Here is a 20,005-nt window from a genome sequence, read left to right as displayed (position 1 = left end):
CAAAGCACGGATTGGGAAGTAGGATGTATTCATAATCAACAGCATAGCCATCAGCAAGTTTAGAAATATCAACTGAGACATTCACATCTTTATGAGTTTCAGTGGCACAAGTAAGATTTCAGAATCACTGGTTACTTGACTGCAGGAAGCTTTGGACTTCATGGTAAGCTGAGCTGAGGATGCCTCCACTGTGATAGTGTTGTGTTTGGCTCTTATTATACTAAATGAAACTGCTGGATTCGGGTGGCAGCATCCCCAGGCTGTGAGGAACGGAGTCCAATTCCACACTGTGTGACAACTGTCAGCTTTACCCTACCAGCCATCTAGCAGTTTCTAATCAGCACCTGAAAGTGGCAGTAATTTGTGACAGCTGTACGCATGACATTCTGATTTCTCAGGGAAATCGTGGTGCAACAGATCTCATTCTTTTCTCTCAGTTACATTAGTCTCACACATGCAAAATCAAATAGAAGCAGAAATAGGTTCAATATACTTTACTGAATCAACTGCATTCTTGATAAAATAGCAATGAACAGGATGATAAAACAGAATGGCAATGTGGTGAAACACAAGAAAAGTCCCACCATAGTGTGAGAGTGCTAAGTGTCAGGATTCCTACCTACTCCACTAAGGCACAGCAGTGTTAGCCCTAATCCTCCCTTCAGGTTCCCTAGAAAGACACCACCCTCTACCCCCCATACCTGAATATGATAGTAGTGAAGAGGGCTTTTGGTTGGTATACTGTGAGTCCTCTCTCATGTAAATGGAAAGACACAAAGTCTCGGCAGACAGCTACAGTGAAGCGAAGAGAAAGCATGGAGTGGTCATTTTCTGGCTAGAACTCTTCCTTTAACATATAGGGGCAGAGGGATGTTTTATAATAAAAACAGTGGTGATTGAAAAACCTGCTCTAACTTAACACGTAAGTTTCTTGTGAAGTGACAGATTGCAGTGTTCCACTTTGTGCTGACAACATATTGGTGACGGCCTTGAGCAAAGCACAGATCGAGACTGTCCGAGTAAAAGGAATGAAAACAGTTTATGTGCTAAAAGCGTATGAGATAAAGGAAAGTAAAGCATCACCACAGAAGAAAGCTTCTGCTCATAAAATAAAATTCATTGTTACTAGGCTAAAAGGCACAAGCTGCTGGCCTACTACTAAAATAAACTCACAACACCTTCCCCTTGTTGGTTCAAAGTGTTAGAGGAAAATCCAATCTAAACTACATTAAAATGAATTAAAATATATACATGTAAATGTCCAAGTTGACAAGTAAGCATATGCAAACCAGGCTAGATAGAGGAGGAAAAAAAAAGGTCATTTAAAAACAATTTTGGTATTAAAAGCCAAATGTCATATTCTAAAAGTCATTGCCATTTTCAAAACAGCCAATTATAACCAGGACAATCGACTCAAGGAATGATCCCGCTTCGGCAGATGTTAATGTGACCAAATAGGTGCCAAGGAAAACCAAAGAGCACTTGTGTTCTAAAACCTCAGCTCCAGCCGAAGCGCCAGGAGTCCATGTAGTGCCAGATGTTGAAGTACCCAGAGCCACTTGATCCACAAAGGGCGGTTCATAGGAGGCTTCCTGTAGCAAACACACCCTCAACACTCGCATCTGGTAATGAGCCCTCATCAAGATCATCAATAGATCGGCGTCTAGTGAAATAAGCGCTGCGTAAAAAAGGCACAGTTGTAGTGCACATTAGAAAAGGCAATGAAATAAGGGCTGCACACAGTTCAGTACCGGTCTGAATGACAGAGACCAGTTGCACTCCGGTTCCTCAAGGAGTGGAGCTCCAAAATACTGCATCATGCGTTCACGACACAGTTGCGCTGGTGGAAGCACCATCAGTCTTCCTTGATGAGACGGGGCAGCCATTGCAAATGAAAAACAGCAACAGCAAAATGCCACCAATGAAGGCCAAAGTAAGCGGGAATCCCACAAAAATGCCCAAAAATATTGAGTGAATGGCTGAAGGTATTATACCAAATACAGATGAGAAGGTGCTGACAAACCCAAAACCAACAGCGTTAAAGTGTACAATTTCAGCAGTATTGGAAGCATTAAATGTTCATCCCAAGAGTTCATTAAAGTGTCTCAGAAAGTTTGTATTTAAAAGGGACTCTATTTCCACGGGTGACCTGCCTACTTGGAGTGCATAGGTCTCGCGTGCAGATGTCAGCGTTACAGGTTTCTGAAACAATAGGGCGTTTAGTCTGCTCAGCATGTAAAAATTTACATTAGAGGTAGCAATATGAGGCCAGGTGTCTGCTGCTTTCGTCTGTTGCATACGGGGGGGAAAGGATGCTGCTGCAACAAGTTACAACTTGGGAGACGGAAACTACGTAGGCAATTCCGGCTCGCTTTCCACAACAGCTGTCGCTGTATAGAAGTACGTAACTTCCATTTGAGAGAACCTGGAATGTTGATTGAATCAAGGGGACAGCAACTGCCTTCAGACAGGCAAAATTTGCTGCTGAAGCATTACACACTCGGTGCAAGGAAAGCTGTTTGCAAACCATTGAATAGCTCACAGAAGTCTCACATTCTCTGCCGCTGAGAAAGACCTCTTTCATGCCACTGAAACATTTGAACGAAAAGGGTAGCCCTCACACCTCATGAATGTAACTATCTCCCAGACTTTCATATCTGCCTACAGGAATGTGTTTCAAGCTGGATGTGAATTGAAGTGTTGAAATAGGCAGATTAATAACACCATGAATTAGCCAGACAGCAGATGGTATTTCTGCCACAGTAAAATCAATTTTTCTAATCTTTCGAAGTTCAGCATATTGTAAGTAGCCTCCTTCATAGCCATTATTTGTTGTTGTTGGGTCAAAATAAATGCAGCAAATGGGTCCTTACCCATGACATAATGCCACGAAACGCGACTATTTTTCAAAGCATGTAGTGTCCAATTTAAGTGCATAATGGACCTAAGTTGTCTCTGTCCTTGTTGTAGAGATGATATGTCAGTTGCATAATGTCAATTGTAATAGAAATTATGTTCGGGAGAGTTCAGATGCGGTCAGACAAGGCGTTACTCCCATTATCTACAACAGCTAATGCTTTCTGTAAGTCTTCTTGATCTATTTGCCTTAACCGGGCTTCGGCTTCTTGTAGTAAAAGTTTCCAAATTTCACTGTAAAGGCACTTTTTAAGTTGGGACCTAACAGAAAGTCTTGTAAGTCTGTGTTATTAGACAGGAGACTGAGGTGTTCTTTTACAGCATCCTGCGTGGAACTTTTCAACCACTACTGGCATAATTTTCCCACAATGCATGTTGCCACATACAAGAATGTTCCAATGACACAAAGTGAGGGTCTGGCCTGTTCGCTCTAAAACCCCCATTGAGTTTACAAAACGTGCAAGACAACCATTTGTTTCCACTGGCCACAATAACCACCTGCCAAGATGTAAAAGCGTTGTTGAAAGTTTTATTTTTGACTCACTCATCGAGCTGTCCTTCTGTGGCATTAATGTATTTTTGCTATTTCTAAAATGTTGAAGGAGAGGGGATACTGCACACATTTAATTCTTTCATTTCTGTTATGCCTAAACAATTGGTCTGCTGCACTGTGTCATTTAAAAATATTGTTTGTATAGGTTTCTGGCATGCTCTAAATAAAGCTTCACAAACCTGTATTTGCTAATGTTTAGTTCCCCAAATACTATTTAAGTCAATCAACTTCATCCAATATTCATAGCCTTCTACAGCCAACCGGGAAACAAGGGAAAAAGAATACATCAATTTTGTATCAGTCAACAATACATTGTGTATTTGTATTGAGGGTAATTTAAAGTAATAGGACGCAGCATCTTCGACATTACGCCCACAAAAATATGTAAACGTATCCATATATGTTTTAGAACTCACCAATGGCGGGGGAGGACAAGGTTCCCATTGTGTATAATTAAAAATAGTCTTTCTGGTACTTGCCCTATGAATGAAATGATGTCCATGATAATTGTAACAGAACGTTTCACCATAATTTTTTTTTGTTTGGTAAATGTCTTCACTTTCAAATACAGGTAACAAAGACTCAAGAGTGGTTACGTCCTAGTAATCAGAAACAAACCCAGATATTATCACATCACTTAAAGAGAATTTATAAACATATGGTATTTGCAGAACTTCTGTCAGACCAAATATATCAAAAGATATTCAAACAATCCCATCAGGAATCTGTATAGCTGAAATGTTCACAAGGGACAAGTCTCGAAGGGCCTTATGAGAAAAAAATGTGGTTTTAGGACCGCATTCACCAGTTTGACTGCACAGCATTCAGGAAGGTAATGGCCATTTATCATTAAGAAAAAGACGATGCCAAACCCAATCCAAAGGACAAAGGCAGGTACAGTTAATAAAAGCGACAGAGTTCTGTGAATGAATGAGATAGTTACCTTTAAGCCAATGTATCAGCTTATGTGCTCTTGATGATGGTGTTGCAGAAGAAGTAGATGAGACAAAGGAACAATCATCTTGATAGGCAAAATATCCAGAGGCAGTTGGTGCAAAAGCTGGAGTCGAGTTAGGAAATTGAGAACTAATCGAAGTCTCCTCATTGGTTCGTAGTAGACAATGCCATCCATTTGAGTAGCAGTGCTCAGAATCTAAGTCATTGCTTGTCGCAGATGAAGATAGTGATACTAAAGATCATTTTTCACCCTCCCCAATCTCGGGGGAAGTGTCCACATCACTGCTCAAAACCGGTAGAGGAACATCCTGGTCTGTAGGGAGAGACATTCGGGAACTATTCAAGAGTCCACGAGGTCTGCTGTAGAGGATCGGCCATATTGGTGTAGCTTGACAAAGCAATTTTCTTTTGATCCAGGCAGCAGTGGTAGAATAACAGTTCTGGTACCATGCCTTCCCAGGCCTGAAACCTGTGCATGATATGATGGACCAGACTCCTCCTTCACAGCAATTTTTTTTCGTACTTGATCCCTTCCAACTTTTGGAATTCAGTCGGTAGATGTTATTGGTGTAACCCTTAGTCCCTAGATGGCGGCACAGGCAGACGGATTTGTCGTCACAGAACTGCAAGACAGTGACACGTTCATTTATGTCAAAAGGTGCGTCTGCTGCCTCCGTACCAGAGCCATCAAGATCTGGAACATACATTTGTTTCCCAAGCAGCACCTCCTATAGGAAGTGCACTTCCAAGTACATTCTGGCAGATTATTAAGTGCTCTCTGGACTCCATATAGGTGACTAAGCCAACTACGACCGTGCCTAAGACTCTTGGTATTAAGGATTGCTTTAAGTGTTGATTTGATACGAAAAACATTGCTGGGTCCCCTAACAAAACCATGGTATACCTGAATGCCTTTGAGGCAGAAGTAGGGCCCTGGTCCAAGTGGAAAGCCTCATCTGCATATGTATTGATAAACACTTACAAATCTTTAATAACAGTTTGAGCGTCCGCTGATCGTTGCGGCCAGACCCATAGAAATCTGGTGCATGAGTCGACAGCCACTAGAATGTATTTGTATACACCATCAGGTGTCAGAGGACCACAATGGTCCTGGTATGCACATTGTAATTGTTTGTTTGAAATTGGGAGGGGTGTCTGCAATGGTTGTTTTACAGTGGACAAATGTCACAACAAAGGACATATTGTTTTGTCTGTTTGTATAGACCTGGCCACCAACCTGGTTACTGCAGTAAAGAAAAAGTAGCCGCTACACCGGCATGGACAGAAGCAACTCCCTCATGTGCCGCTTTCAACACCTCAGATCTTTGATCTTGGTTGGGGATCATATGATCACCGACCCTTGGAATTGTTACTAGGGCAGTATTAGGCTAGTTATGCAGTAGGAATGTTTGGCAGGATATACATTTGTTAATGGCTTGCTGTTAGCCGAAGCTTTCACAGCAGCAAGTATTTCATGATCCAACCTCGTTCGCGAACAAGTTTTTGTAGCAACGTAAGCCGTAGCTACTGCTGACTTGGCTGCTTCATCAGCCAATATATTGCCTGCAAAGCGTACTCCTACATGTTGATGTCCCAATGTTGGCACTACCTTCCCCCACAGCAACCTGTTTTATGGTGATGCCTTTAGACTCTCTGAACCCATTCTGATGCCAGTAATGCAGGTATTCATTAAAGGACTGGACACAGTAATATGAATCACAGACTATCAACGTTAGTTGTTCTGGATCCATGTGTTCCAGAGCCTTGAGCTCCCCTAGTTGTGCAGTGCAGTCCCCCCCCAAACATCTGCGTGTAAGTGTTTTGTGGATGGAATTCACCATCATTCATGTAGCCACTCTCAGCCTGGCAAGCAGTGGAGTATTGATGTTTTGTGCCTATGGCTGGTTGGGCTGATACATTTGTGGAAATTACTGTTTTTTATTGGTCAATTGGCAAAGTGTTTGCTGGTATTCGATATTCCATTTCGAATTGAAGGAATTCTGGAGTTTGTAATTTAGGACTGAGAATGTAGTCTACATCAGTGGCTGTCGGAGACGTTGCACACTGAATCAAACGTGGATATAATGCTTTTGTGTTAGGAACACTAGCCTTTGTGATAGCCTCGAGGATGGGATCAGGATTCCTACCTACGCCACTAAGGTACTACTAGAGCACAGCAGTGTTCGCCCTAATCCGCCCTTCAGGTTCCCTAAGAAGATACCATTCCCCCATACTGAAATATGATTGAAGTGAAGAGGGATGTTGGTCTACTGAGCATCCTCTCATGTAAATGGAAAGACAGCAAGTCTCAGCAGACCGATGCAGTGAAGCGCAAGCATGCGTGGCAATTTTCTGAATGGAGCTCTTCCTCCAACGTTGGAGAAGAGTGGCAAAGGGATGTTTTATAATACAGCTGGTGTTCTAAGAAACCTGCTGTAACATAAGAACACACGTTTCTCATGAAGTGACAACGATTGTGTTGTTCCACTTTGTAGTGACAACATGTTGGAGACAGCCCTGAGCAAAGCACAGAGCAAGAATATCCTAGTAAAAGGAATGAAAACAGTAATTATGCTATAAGCGTATGAGATAAAGGAAAATAAAACAGCACCACAGAAGAGAGCTTCTGCTCAAAAAATAAAATGAATTGTTAGTAGGCGAAAGGTCACAAGCTGCAGTCCTATGGATAAAATAACCTGCTCATAAAAGCTACTAAAATAACCTCACAATAGCTACAATACAAATTAGGCAACATCCCCATTGATAGCAAAGATGGCTGACGTCTTTGTGGTATCAAACAAAGTGTGGTTCTGGTTGACAGTGAGCACAGACACCAACCATTCCCTGCTCACATTTCAAACATTTTTCACCAAGTTACCTAAACAAGCTCAAATACATATGCTTTAGACATTTTCCACCGAGGAAATGTTGAGTAGCAGAAGGACTTTCCCTACATTTTGGTATGCAAAACAACCTTTTTTCCTCTAAGCTGGTCTTTGATGTTTATTTACTGTTTAATGACCCTTGTCTAAGGAGGGTATGGTTAACAAGAAATGGATATATTTTGTCCAGTGGGAGGGGAGAGGGTTGAAATAGTGGGTCTACAAAAAGCAAAAAGAATGATCTCATATGAAAAGTCCTGCACAAATATTATGGTACCCATCATTTTATGATTTGCAGGATCCAGCCTACTCCTCTCAAGGTGGGATATCTGGTGAGTAAGTTAAAGTCATACGTTTCATGAGCCAGGAATCGAAATGCATCTGGTGCTCTCTAGCACTGGTCAATGATTTAGTTTTAGCTTGTGGCAGGTGTACATCTACTATGCAGGCTGAGGGTATATCAGGGAGAACTCCTCCACACTCAGGTGAAGCCAATGCAGAAGAATATTTGGAAGACCATGCAAAATATATTTTCAAAGGTCGTAGTGCAAGAGGTAGCATTGTGGAGTAAACCACATACAAGCAGTGGATCAAGCAATGAAATATTGAAAACCTTGGTTAGATCTTAAGTTCATAGATGACATTAGCACAAAAGTGATACACAGCACAAAACTGTTCTCATTGGACATCCGACCTCAAAAGGACTTTCTATTAACTAATGTAAAGACATAGCACACACATTCATGCGAACTGGCAGGAGACACCAATTGAAAAAGAGTGTGCTGCATGGCTCAGGCAGGCTTCTATCAGTGATTATTTGTGGTCACCTAAGCACTGAAAAGTACCTGTCATAAGAAGTGCATTTTCAGGAATTTCTTTCTCAACATGCAGTGTTGAAACACCCTACAAGCAAAGACACACATCCTGGCATTCACTCAGAATCACAGGGCTCAACAGTAAGCAAGAGGGGGAGAAAAATTTAGTAGCTTTTCATGAATTAAGGGGGACATTCCTGGCAAGCTTGAAGAGTGTCTTCCTGTCCATCAGCGTGGTTGTAAGTTTCAACATGTAAGCATCGCTTACTTCATGCGGCAATGGTGGAGTAATAGGCTGTTATCTTTAAAAGGAGAAATCCAAAACTATGGCCCTTCCTGAAAATGTCACAACTTTCCCTCAAGGCCATGTTCATTAAAAAAACTTGCCACTTCCTATGGGAAAACGACCATCTACAGCACATGTAAATAGAGTTAGCTTATTTCCCAATTTCACATACTCATATGGGGCATGGCTGGAATAACTGTCCAATGGCACTGATGATTGGCATTCTATGTCTCTTTTGTTAGAATAAATAAATCACTGTTAAAGACCTGCACCATTGTAATACAAATGTGCCTTAAAAACGTGCAAAAATGATAAAATAAAAAAATAAAAATCTAGAGAAAAACCAAGAAAAAGGCTGCTCAAAATAACAGCTTCAGGATACCTAGATTTCAGATATATGATCACAGAATGTGTGGAAAACAAAAACCAGGACAAGCAGCTGGTACGAAGTTTCATGGGATCCATCCTTAACCCTTAATATAAATACTGTTACATATCCCAATGTGGTAGGTTCATATATAATGTTTTAAAGAGGGATGTAAAGCTATTATGGATGCTTATAAAGTATTAGCTAACCATTAAAGAATTTAGAGAGGTCTGCATGTTGGAGACGTTAGTGCCCTGGAGAACCACCACCCTATAAAATAGGCATTTGCGGTCAATTAATACCTTCTAATACTTATTTTAGCAACATGTCATTTTTGCACAGGGAGAACTCATTTTACAATAAAAAAAATAAAACATGTTCAGCTCATTTCGTTAGCCTCTCAGAAACATACTATCACACAATCAAGAAACACAGCTTGTTATTTTTGTTTCTTTTTTCGCCCCCTCCAAACTTCCCACAGTTTTGTTGAGTCCTTCTATTGCCTTCAGTGGTACCAACACGGGCCGAGGCTTGGCACTGTAGACACTGATGTAGAATTGTGAGGTGAATGGCCCACACTGGTCTGCAATTAAGGGATGAGCAACTCTTTTCATGTTACCTCGCGCACACGTCCCAAGAATTATATACTGCTGATGAGTCGACTGGTAACATGGAAAATTAGGGGTTGTAACTTTTTCAGGCCCGCTAGTTGCACTAATCTGACTCTGAATGTGCTGGGCATCGCTCTAACCCAAGAGAACCATTTGTCTAATTATATATTTTAGCTTGAGCTCACGCCACTATTTCTCATCGTACTCAAACTTATCAAAAGGAGTGGCAGTCTTAATTAGACGAAGACTCCAATGTAAGCTTTTGGACACCTATGGCGATGATCAGTGCAGAATTGCTGCTAGTGCAGGGTATGACAGAAATGGAACACTTAACATTGGTGAAGACATAAACCCTAACTTTAAATGACCCTGAGTCTTTTTTTATTGCAGCTAGGAAAAGCCTTGCTGAACCTTCCCCTTGAATGAATATCTAGGGAGGCGATTTTAATACTAGGCTACATGCAACACTGGACTCTACTGGCAGAAACACAGGTAGGTTACAGCAGTGTGTGAGCTGAACTTACCAGTATTATAGATCGAACTGAATTACTAAACATATATCACACTGCCAATCAGTCTACCAGGGAATATACCTACTACCCAGCACCCCATAGCTCCCACTCTAGGACTGATTTGGCTAACGTCCTGAAATACCTTATCTGCCTAGGACACAGTCGGATCATTCACTAGGTAGCCAAGTCAGTGATAAGAGGAGATTGCATTTAAAAAAAAAAAGCACTGTGTCCTTAAAACTCTTCGTGGTCAGTTGGCTGGGCTGCAGGCTGATATAGGGGCACTGTAGTCGAAGAGCAGGATCCAAACCTGCAGACTGACCTAAATTCAGAAAGACTAGCATTCGGAGAAGCAGCAGATAAGGAAGTAATTTTTTGTGCACATATGCAGAGGCAAAGAATTAGAGAGGGGGGGAGCACCCTTGCCGTAGCCCTTTGGGTGTGATAAGACACCCCTGAGCAGCCTCTGAGATTTTAAAAATAGTGGACAACAGGGAGAGGTGTAGTACAATCCAGTTGATGTATAAATTAATTATCAGAGTTCTACAATAATTTATAGGAGACCAAAGTGCATGCTAAAATAAAATAGATATATGAATATATCCATCGAGACACTTTGGCCTGGCTGGAGACTCACCAATCGCAACTATTATGTGCGCCTAGTACTACACAATTTTTTTTTACTGGTAATCAACATCATGAAAAACAGAACTGGCCGGGTGTGGAACGATTACCTGTGGTATTTTAGAGAGAATATGCTCCTGAATTGGCCCCTTTTCTACTAGTGATACACATTGAAACCTTTGAATGCGGAACGCTCAACCCAATGTTAACGGAGGCAGTTGTAATTACATTACTAAAAGCAGGGAAGCAACCATTCCTAAGTGAATCATACCGCCCTTTATCACCAATCAATGCTGATAAGATATTTGCCAAAATAATTGCAAATAGTCATCTCTCTCTCCTACCCAGCCTGGTGCACCCAGACCAATCTGCATTTATCCCAGGAGGGTCTACTGCAAACAATCTCTGCGAGGTTTGGTCCTCACCCATCAAACTGATCCCAACACCAAAGTGCCTGCCACGTTCCTACAACCTGCCAAGTCGTTTGACTCTACTGAAAGGACATTTATACCAAAGGTGCTTTGGGGAATGGTATGGGTAGAACATTGTTAAAATGGGTCACACTGTTGTATAAACAACCAATGGTCAGGATTAGAGTTAATAATTTGATCCTCCTAAATTGTTATATCTCCCATAGAATATCCTAATATCACTTAATTAAATTTGTATGCACATCTGCATCCTCAATGGTAATATTGGTATGGAAGGGACAACAGCTGAGAGTATCCTGGAATAAGATACAATTACCATAAAATGTGTGGTGAGGGGAAGGTGTGTTTTGGGGGGGGGGGGGGGGCGACGGTTGGCATTTCCAACTTTGAGGTGTACGACCTCGAAGCTCGTGCCCAGTTCACGCATTGCTGGCTGCAAAATGTTAAACAATCATCGCAATCTGCAAGTACGTTTAGCTGCTTCCACCCACTTCGTAAGGCCATTCTACTGCATCCCAGTAGTCCTACTAATGAAATACATAGAGCCAAAGTAGCAGACATATATTGCCCAATGTTCCCTCCATCAAAGAATCCCAGACTGGCTTTGACTATTGAAATGGGTGTCATCAGACAGCTGTGTGACCGAAACTTAGATACAAAAAGAAAACAGTTTAGCAGTAGACACTTCCCAACTTACATTGATTTGAATGGCACTCCCTCCAGCTCCCGAAAGTGCTAAACTACGAACTCTCAAGGCATTCACTGAAGGAAATGTTCCTGCCTTCACAGTTTAGCCACCTGAGTGGCAGATGCTATTTGTGAATATTGCCAACCAGAGCCCACATAAAAATAGTCACTTGCATGTCTAAGTGCCCTAACCGATGATAACTCGAGCACAAAGATTAACGTGAACATGACTTGAGACAAGCTATTACAGACGCAGAACGGCTTTACTGTTGTTCCGACACAATAGAAGTTTCACCTAATGGCAGACTCTGGTAATACATTTGAATTTTATTCACGGTGTCTATTACACCCCTGCTGATATGGTTATATATGGTATGTCAACAGACTCACAGGGTTGGAGATGCAAGGTGCTGGGACGCTGACTTTCCACATGTGGTGGTTCTGCCCTCAGAGAGATGCCTACAAGTTTAAGACAGGATGACGAAATTGGACTGGGGTCTCTGTCCGATGATTATCTCCTGGGGCATATGTAGGAGGCTGGCCTGGTTTGTAGTGGGTACCTTGGGCACTTACACCTTATACCAGGTCCAGTTATCCCTTATTAGTGAAATGTAGTAGTGTTCTAGCAGCTTAGGCTGATAGAGGTAGCTGTAGCAGAGCAGCTTAGGTTGAACTAGGATACAAACAAAGCTCCTCAATACCACTATAGTTACACAGTAGTTTATTTTAGTGACACAAGGTCAAAAATATCTTAGAGGCAATACTCCTTCTGGAGGTAAGTATTATACACAATATATACACTAGAGACCAAAATCAGGTAAGTAAATAGTCACAGGATAGAGCAAATAATAGAAAATACAATAGAATGCAATAGGAAGAAATAGACATAGGGGGGCAACACAAACCATATACGGAGAAAGTGGAATGAGAATCACAAATTCCACCCTAGGCAAGTGTAGTGTGTAGAGGGGCGCTGGGAGTAAGAAAACCACAAAGGTGAGTGAAATACCCCACCCCAGAGCCCAGGAAAGTGGGAGTAAAGTACTGCAAATTTCCGCAGGACACACAACAAGTTGCGATTAGAGTTATCGCAAGAACCAAGCAAGACTGCAAACAACAAATGGTGGATTCCTGGACCTGGTGACCTGTAAAGAGAGGAGACCAAGTCCAAAAGTCTCAGCAGATTCCAGGAAGGAAAGGAGCCCCTGCCAACCTAGAAGATGGTGCCAAAGAGGATTCCCTAGTTGGAATAAGTCTGCAGAAGTGCACCAAAAAAGATGGCTGCGGGTTCCTGCGTGATGCAAAGGATGTCCCACGTGGAGATGTTGGATGCAGGCGAGTTGCAGCGCTTGATTTGTCCAACAAGCCGTGGTTCAAGCAATGTCACGGATTGCATCAAAATTGCGCTGCCTGGATCCAGGAGGGACCTGGGGACCTCAACTCGGACTGAGGAGGCAGAGCGGGCTCCCAACACTGACTAGGCAGCACCCAAGGAGGTCCCAGGACACAGTGACAAAGAAGGTGCAAATTGCGGTTGCAGCAGCACTACAAAAGAAGGTCCTATGCCGCCGGGGAATAACTCAGTGAGTTGAGTGTCACAGGATAGAGTGCTGGGGACCTGGGCCAGGCTGTGCACGAAGGATTCTTGCAAAAAGTGCACAGAGGCCTTAGGAGGTAGAGATGACATGGTGCATAGGGGTACTGCCACAAACGGGTAAGGCAAACTCTTACCTCTTTCAAATTCGGACAGCTGGATCTTGGACAGTCTGTGTCGAAAGAGTCCACCACCTGCGTTCCAGGGAACATGCTCACCGCCAGGAGAGTAGTCCCAAAGAACCGGTCGTCGTCGTCTTAGAAGGTGCCTGCTGGAGCAGGGAAGTGACTCCGTCACTCCAAGGGAGATTTCTTCGGTCCTTCTGGTGCAGGGTGAGGACAGGGAGTCCTCAGAGCGTGCCCACCTTGGAAACTGTTGCAGTTGAAAACTGGAGCTGAAGTTGCAGGGTCAAAGTAGCCTTTCTGGATACTTTGCTGCAGTTACAGCTGTTCCTGGAGCAGTCAGAGGTTGATCCGACGGTCAGAGGATGAAGCAGGAGTTGCAGAGGAGTCCTGCTGGAAACTTGCAAGCTGAATCTGAAGAGGAACCCACAGGAGAGACCCTAAATAGCCCTGAGAGGGGGATTGGCTACCTAACCAGGTATTCACCTATCAGGAGGGGTCTCTGAAGTCACCTGCTGGCACTGGCCACTCAGAAAACAAGATGGCTGATGCCAAGGACACACTGAAGCAGCTCCAGGCACCACCCCTGGGGTGGTGATGGACAGGGGAGTGGTCACTCTCCTTTCCTTTGTCCGGTTTCACTGCAGAGCAGGGACTGGGGGTCCCTGAACCGGTGTAGACTTGCTTATGCAAGGAGGGCACCATCTGTGTCCTTCAACGCATTTCCAGAGGCTCCTAGAGGCTACCCCTCCCAAGCCTGTAACACCTATTTCCGAAAGGAGAGGGGCCAACTCCCTCCTCCCAAAGGAAATGTTTTGTTCTGCCTTAGCTGCTCAGACCCCAGGGGGGCAAAACCCTGTCTGTGAGGTGGCAGCAGCTGTAGCTGCAGTGCAAGCCTCAGAGAGCTGGTTTGGCAGTACTGGGGATCCATGGTGGAGCCCCCATGATGCATGCAATTGCCCCCATCCCCCTATACCAGTTTTGGAAGGGGGGGGGACAATTCCATGAGCATAGATACAGGGAGTGCAGAATTATTAGGCAAATGAGTATTTTGACCACATCATCCTCTTTATGCATGTTGTCTTACTCCAAGCTGTATAGGCTCGAAAGCCTACTACCAATTAAGCATAGTAGGTGATGTGCATCTCTGTAATGAGAAGGGGTGTGGTCTAATGACATCAACACCCTATATCAGGTGTGCATAATTATTAGGCAACTTCCTTTCCTTTGGCAAAATGGGTCAAAAGAAGGACTTGATAGGCTCAGAAAAGTCAAAAATAGTGAGATATCTTGCAGAGGGATGCAGCACTCTTAAAATTGCAAAGCTTCTGAAGCGTGATCATCGAACAATCAAGCGTTTCATTCAAAATAGTCAACAGGGTCGCAAGAAGCGTGTGGAAAAACCAAGGCGCAAAATAACTGCCCATGAACTGAGAAAAGTCAAGCGTGCAGCTGCCACGATGCCACTTGCCACCAGTTTGGCCATATTTCAGAGCTGCAACATCACTGGAGTGCCCAAAAGCACAAGGTGTGCAATACTCAAAGACATGGCCAAGGTAAGAAAGGCTGAAAGACGACCACCACTGAACAAGACACACAAGCTGAAACGTCAAGACTGGGCCAAGAAATATCTCAAGACTGATTTTTCTAAGGTTTTATGGACTGATGAAATCAGAGTGTGTCTTGATGGGCCAGATGGATGGGCCCGTGGCTGGATTGGTAAAGGGCAGAGAGCTCCAGTCCGACTCAGACGCCAGCAAGGTGGAGGTGGAGTACTGGTTTGGGCTGGTATCATCAAAGATGAGCTTGTGGGGCCTTTTCGGGTTGAGGATGGAGTCAAGCTCAACTCCCAGTCCTACTGCCAGTTCCTGGAAGACACCTTCTTCAAGCAGTGGTACAGGAAGAAGTCTGCATCCTTCAAGAAAAACATGATTTTCATGCAGGACAATGCTCCATCACACGCGTCCAAGTACTCCACAGCGTGGCTGGCAAGAAAGGGTATAAAAGAAGGAAATCTAATGACATGGCCTCCTTGTTCACCTGATCTGAACCCCATTGAGAACCTGTGGTCCATCATCAAATGTGAGATTTACAAGGAGGGAAAACAGTACACCTCTCTGAACAGTGTCTGGGAGGCTGTGGTTGCTGCTGCACGCAATGTTGATGGTGAACAGATCAAAACACTGATAGAATCCATGGATGGCAGGCTTTTGAGTGTCCTTGCAAAGAAAGGTGGCTATATTGGTCACTGATTTGTTTTTGTTTTGTTTTTGAATGTCAGAAATGTATATTTGTGAATGTTGAGATGTTATATTGGTTTCACTGGTAATGATAAATAATTGAAATGGGTATATATATTTTTTTGTTAAGTTGCCTAATAATTATGCACAGTGATAGTCACCTGCACACACAGATATCCCCCTAACATAGCTAAAACTAAAAACAAACTAAAAACTACTTCCAAAAATATTCAGTTTTGATATTAATGAGTTTTTTGGGTTCATTGAGAACATGGTTGTTGTTCAATAATAAAATTAATCCTCAAAAATACAACTTGCCTAATAATTCTGCACTCCCTGTACCTTACATGGCCATATTCGAAGTTACCATTGTGAAGCTACATATAGGTATTGACCTATATGTAGTGCGCGCATGTAATGGTACCCCCACAACTCACAATGTTTGGGGAATTGAACCTGGACAGCATGGGGGCACCTTTGCTAGTGCAAGGGTACCCTCATACTTAGTAACTTTGCACCTACCCTTCAGTAAATGAAGGTTAGAAATATAGGTGACTTATAAGTTACTTAAGTGCAGCGAAAATGGCTGTGAAATAGTGTGTGGACTATTTCACGCAGGCTGCAGTGGCAGGGCTGTGAAAGGGTTTGTCTGAGCTCCTTCTCAGTTGCAAAAGAAATGCTGCAGCTCATAAGGATCTACTGGAACACCAATGCCCTGGGTACCTACGTACCATATACTATGAAGTGACACAGTTAAACACTACTGACAACACACACATTAGGCCACAAACTATGAGCACTGGGGTCCTGACCAGCAGGATCCCAGTAAGAAAGGCAAAACATACTGACTTACAGGCAGAAATTGGGGGTAACATGCCAAGGACGAAGGTATACTTTCCTACAGCATATTAAAAGGATACTGAACACTTTGTAAATGTGTAAGTCTTGCCCTGCTGTTGGAAAAACACATATTTGAGATTAACTGAAGGAGTAGAACATCAGTGAGTTGGGCAGGCTGGTTAAAAAAAGCTAACCTCTTGTGCGAATGCTGAAACATATGGCACACTGCTACCAAGTGCATTCAGGCCTAGCTATATTTGGGATCCACTGTGTTTCTACCATTACAGTAAAAATTATGTCCCTGGTTCTTGTTGCATTTGCTGGGCTTCCCATACGTGTTTATTTTTTACCTCAAACATTCACTGTGTAAAGTAAAAGAATCATTTCTATTTATTGTGTACATACACCGTCTAGTCTAATAATACCAATAGTCTGGATTTGCTTACTTGTCTGTGTACTAAACATGGTCAGTTTGATTTGAAGTTATACCAGTTTATGGTTGAAATTGCAATAATAAAAATAGTAAATGAGAGGGTCAATAAAGCCAATCAATGGTATTCAATGTACAGGATCTAAGCCCGCTACGTTTTTTCCATGATCCACAGTAAGCTTTCATCTACAGACAGCTAAAAGCTGTCCAGTAGGCGAGGCATTAAATAGAACTAAAAAGCACCTGTTTTATTGCCCTGGGTTACCATGAATGAAAAAGAATGCTTAGCGGATGTTGTTTTTTACCATAGCAGGATGATGGTTTTTAAATGAATGATAGGATACACATATTGTATCTGAAAGCTTGCAATGACTTGGTTACAAATACTTTTAAATATGGAGACACTGCTTAAGTGAAAAATGAATGCACATTTTCAATCTTCATCACAAGAACAGATTGGTTGCGCAAATAGACTACAAAATGTTTTTTCCTTGTGTCCCCTACTTAAGCAATAATATAAAGGTACAGATTTAAATAGGGGTAAAGGATTCCCAGGCACAAAACCGGGATAATTACAGCAGTTTTGTACAGGAATTACTCAAAAATGTATGTATGTATGTTCCTAAATTGTACACATCAGCTGAGAAACATACAAGTGATTTAGCCCAAAAAACAATCCTGCACTACGAAGAAAAAACAAACGTGCAACATTTTTGGGTCTTCTAGCGAGGAAGTCTTCTCTCGTTAGGAGTGCACTGTCAATTCGGACTTGCACCCTTTTTTGATTGGTGCATACCTGGAAATGCCACTGCAATAAGAAATAGAACAAGTGAGCTTTTGTAATATACCCTGGGAAGGAGTGCCTTCTTGCCATAAAATTTCACTTGCCAAACAGTTATCCTACAGCTTTTGTAGGACAACCATGTACTGGTCGGCGAGCAATTATCTATCTATTGTTTGATAGATTGTTGTTTGACTAATAACCAATCAGGTAAATCAATATATCTTAGTGAAGACCTGTAAAAACCATTAAACACAACACACAAACACCACAAGAGATGCCCTTGCTCAGGATCACTGGCGGTACCATAATCAAGTATAAAGGAATCCAAAAAATTATTTCAAATGAAATCGAGAAAAAAAAACGGAAAAAAAAAAAAAAAAATAGGCTGCAATGCCAATGAATTTAGGCCTGATCAAATATGGACACCTTTGTTGTACCTTTAGAATGGGAAGATTCTAAATCAGTCTCCTCACCGCTGTAGGCTAGAGGGGGTAGCTGCCCTTGATCTCTCTGCAAAGGGGCCGGTTGTAAGTAGAAGTATACATATTTTAATTTATCATCAAGATAACCTTTGGTGCACCTGTTGTAAGCGTTACCTTACTTTACAGTAAGGATATTTTGGTTACAAGATGGTGAGTGCAAGAGAGAGGTTGATTGCTGCTGCTCAAAACGGGAAAAAATAATCTTGGCCTTCACTTGCTTCTCTCTCTGCTTCAGGTCCTGCCTGAGTAAAAAGGGAAGTACACACATGTACTCACTAAATACACGAATGAAGCCACAAAGATGCTTTTATATCACATCACTCCTTATTGATTACAATCGCTTTCACTACACCTATCCTAAATTAAGCAAGAACGTCTAATGGAAGAACCTAAGTGGAGGCAACATGCCTCTGCAGGACAAGCTAACACAGCAACCTCTTGTAAAAATGTACAATTCGACCATAAAACGCATTAAAGTAAAGATGTTTATGGTGCTCTGTTTAAAGTGGTCCCTACTCAACCTGACCATGCTTTACTTTCCAACTATTATCTTCTCACAAGACCTGTGAAATATACGCAATACGTTTTTCATTAACAAAATCTGTAAGATGGTTTGTTGTGAGCACCTTCACCCACTATTACATCCACTGCACATCCAACATGTACTTTCCTCAAGGGAAGCCACTGTCCTTTCCTCCCACAATAGACTGCAGTACAATTGGTTGGCCCCTTGATTCGAGAAAAGTATAGTTAACCTTCATAATAAAAAACATCTACTGATTTTCAGATTCGTTCAACTAAAACTGACAGGCCACCTTAGGTCACGCTACAAGGCAGTGCAAGCTGTATGGTTGCAAAAGATACTGTGGAATTACTATGAACATACAGTGGCTTGAAGTCCATCCATTTCTTATCACTGGTTGGGATTACTGTCACTCATGTGCCCGCTTTTTATGTGTGTCCCAGCTTTTCAATTTTGCATTTGTCGCTCCAATTAAGTGCAGCCCATTACCATCGCTTTGACTCTCTAGTTTCTATGCTTTCACTGCTTACTTTTAAATACCATCTTTTTTTCTGAGTTGAAGCACAGCATGAGATTGTCTGTGTCTTCCAGTTACCGCCTCTGTGTTTCTCTTCCTCCTCCACCTCTCAATTATGTGCAGTCCTCCCATACTGCCCATTGGTCTGCGAGGCTATTTTGCCTATGTTGCTTCTTCCACCTCCAACCTGCTAAACCAACCAAATGATCCCTTTGCACTTCATTTTAAATGTTTTATTTATTCACCGTTCAGTCGATCATCTGTTCCTTTTGCATTTTAAAACAGGGATTTCATGCTCCTTTTTTAAAGAAAAAAAATTCCGATTTCAAAAACACGCCGTGTGTTTTTTGTTGTTGTTATAATTACCATGCTGCACAGCAACTGCTATGCTCTATAGCATGGCAAAAAGATTGGCAAAGCTACTAGTTCTAGTAAACAAGACCTATCGTATTTGTCAATGTGCTTTCCACTCAGCAAGCTGCAGTTCAAAAACGTGTCCATCAGGGGAAGATACCATACCTGTAATGTTGAGGCAGGGTATTGCTATTTATTAAGATAACGTTTAAAAATATTTGCCTCCTAATTAATAACCTAATTTTGTCCCCATCACAACCTTAATAATTATTGCCACGATACCGGACGGAATGAGTTTTGAATGGTATTAGACGTGACTGTCGTCAAGCTTCTTTTTCTTACTCATCAGGATTCAGACCTTGGTATGGAACAGAAGTTGACCTGTTTCGTTTCTAGGACTACATTCTATGCATCATTGCTGTAGAAATTTGCACTCCCTTGAGAACGCTGGGCTTTTCTGCTGCATACAACATGGCAA

The 20,005-nt window shown here is 42.3% G+C and overlaps 1 protein-coding gene across 1 annotated transcript in view; it reads right to left on the bottom strand.

Annotated features, from left to right (window-relative positions):
* The window catches only part of NAA30 (N-alpha-acetyltransferase 30, NatC catalytic subunit), a 33,542-nt gene that overhangs the window by 5,107 nt on the left and 8,430 nt on the right, over positions 1 to 20,005 (bottom strand). The window lies entirely within an intron of this gene.

Source organism: Pleurodeles waltl, chromosome 9, assembly GCF_031143425.1.
Source record: "Pleurodeles waltl isolate 20211129_DDA chromosome 9, aPleWal1.hap1.20221129, whole genome shotgun sequence".
NCBI classification, from domain to species: domain Eukaryota; kingdom Metazoa; phylum Chordata; class Amphibia; order Caudata; family Salamandridae; genus Pleurodeles; species Pleurodeles waltl.
Note: the sequence above shows the minus strand (reverse complement) of the source record. Positions and strands in the feature narration are given on the sequence as shown.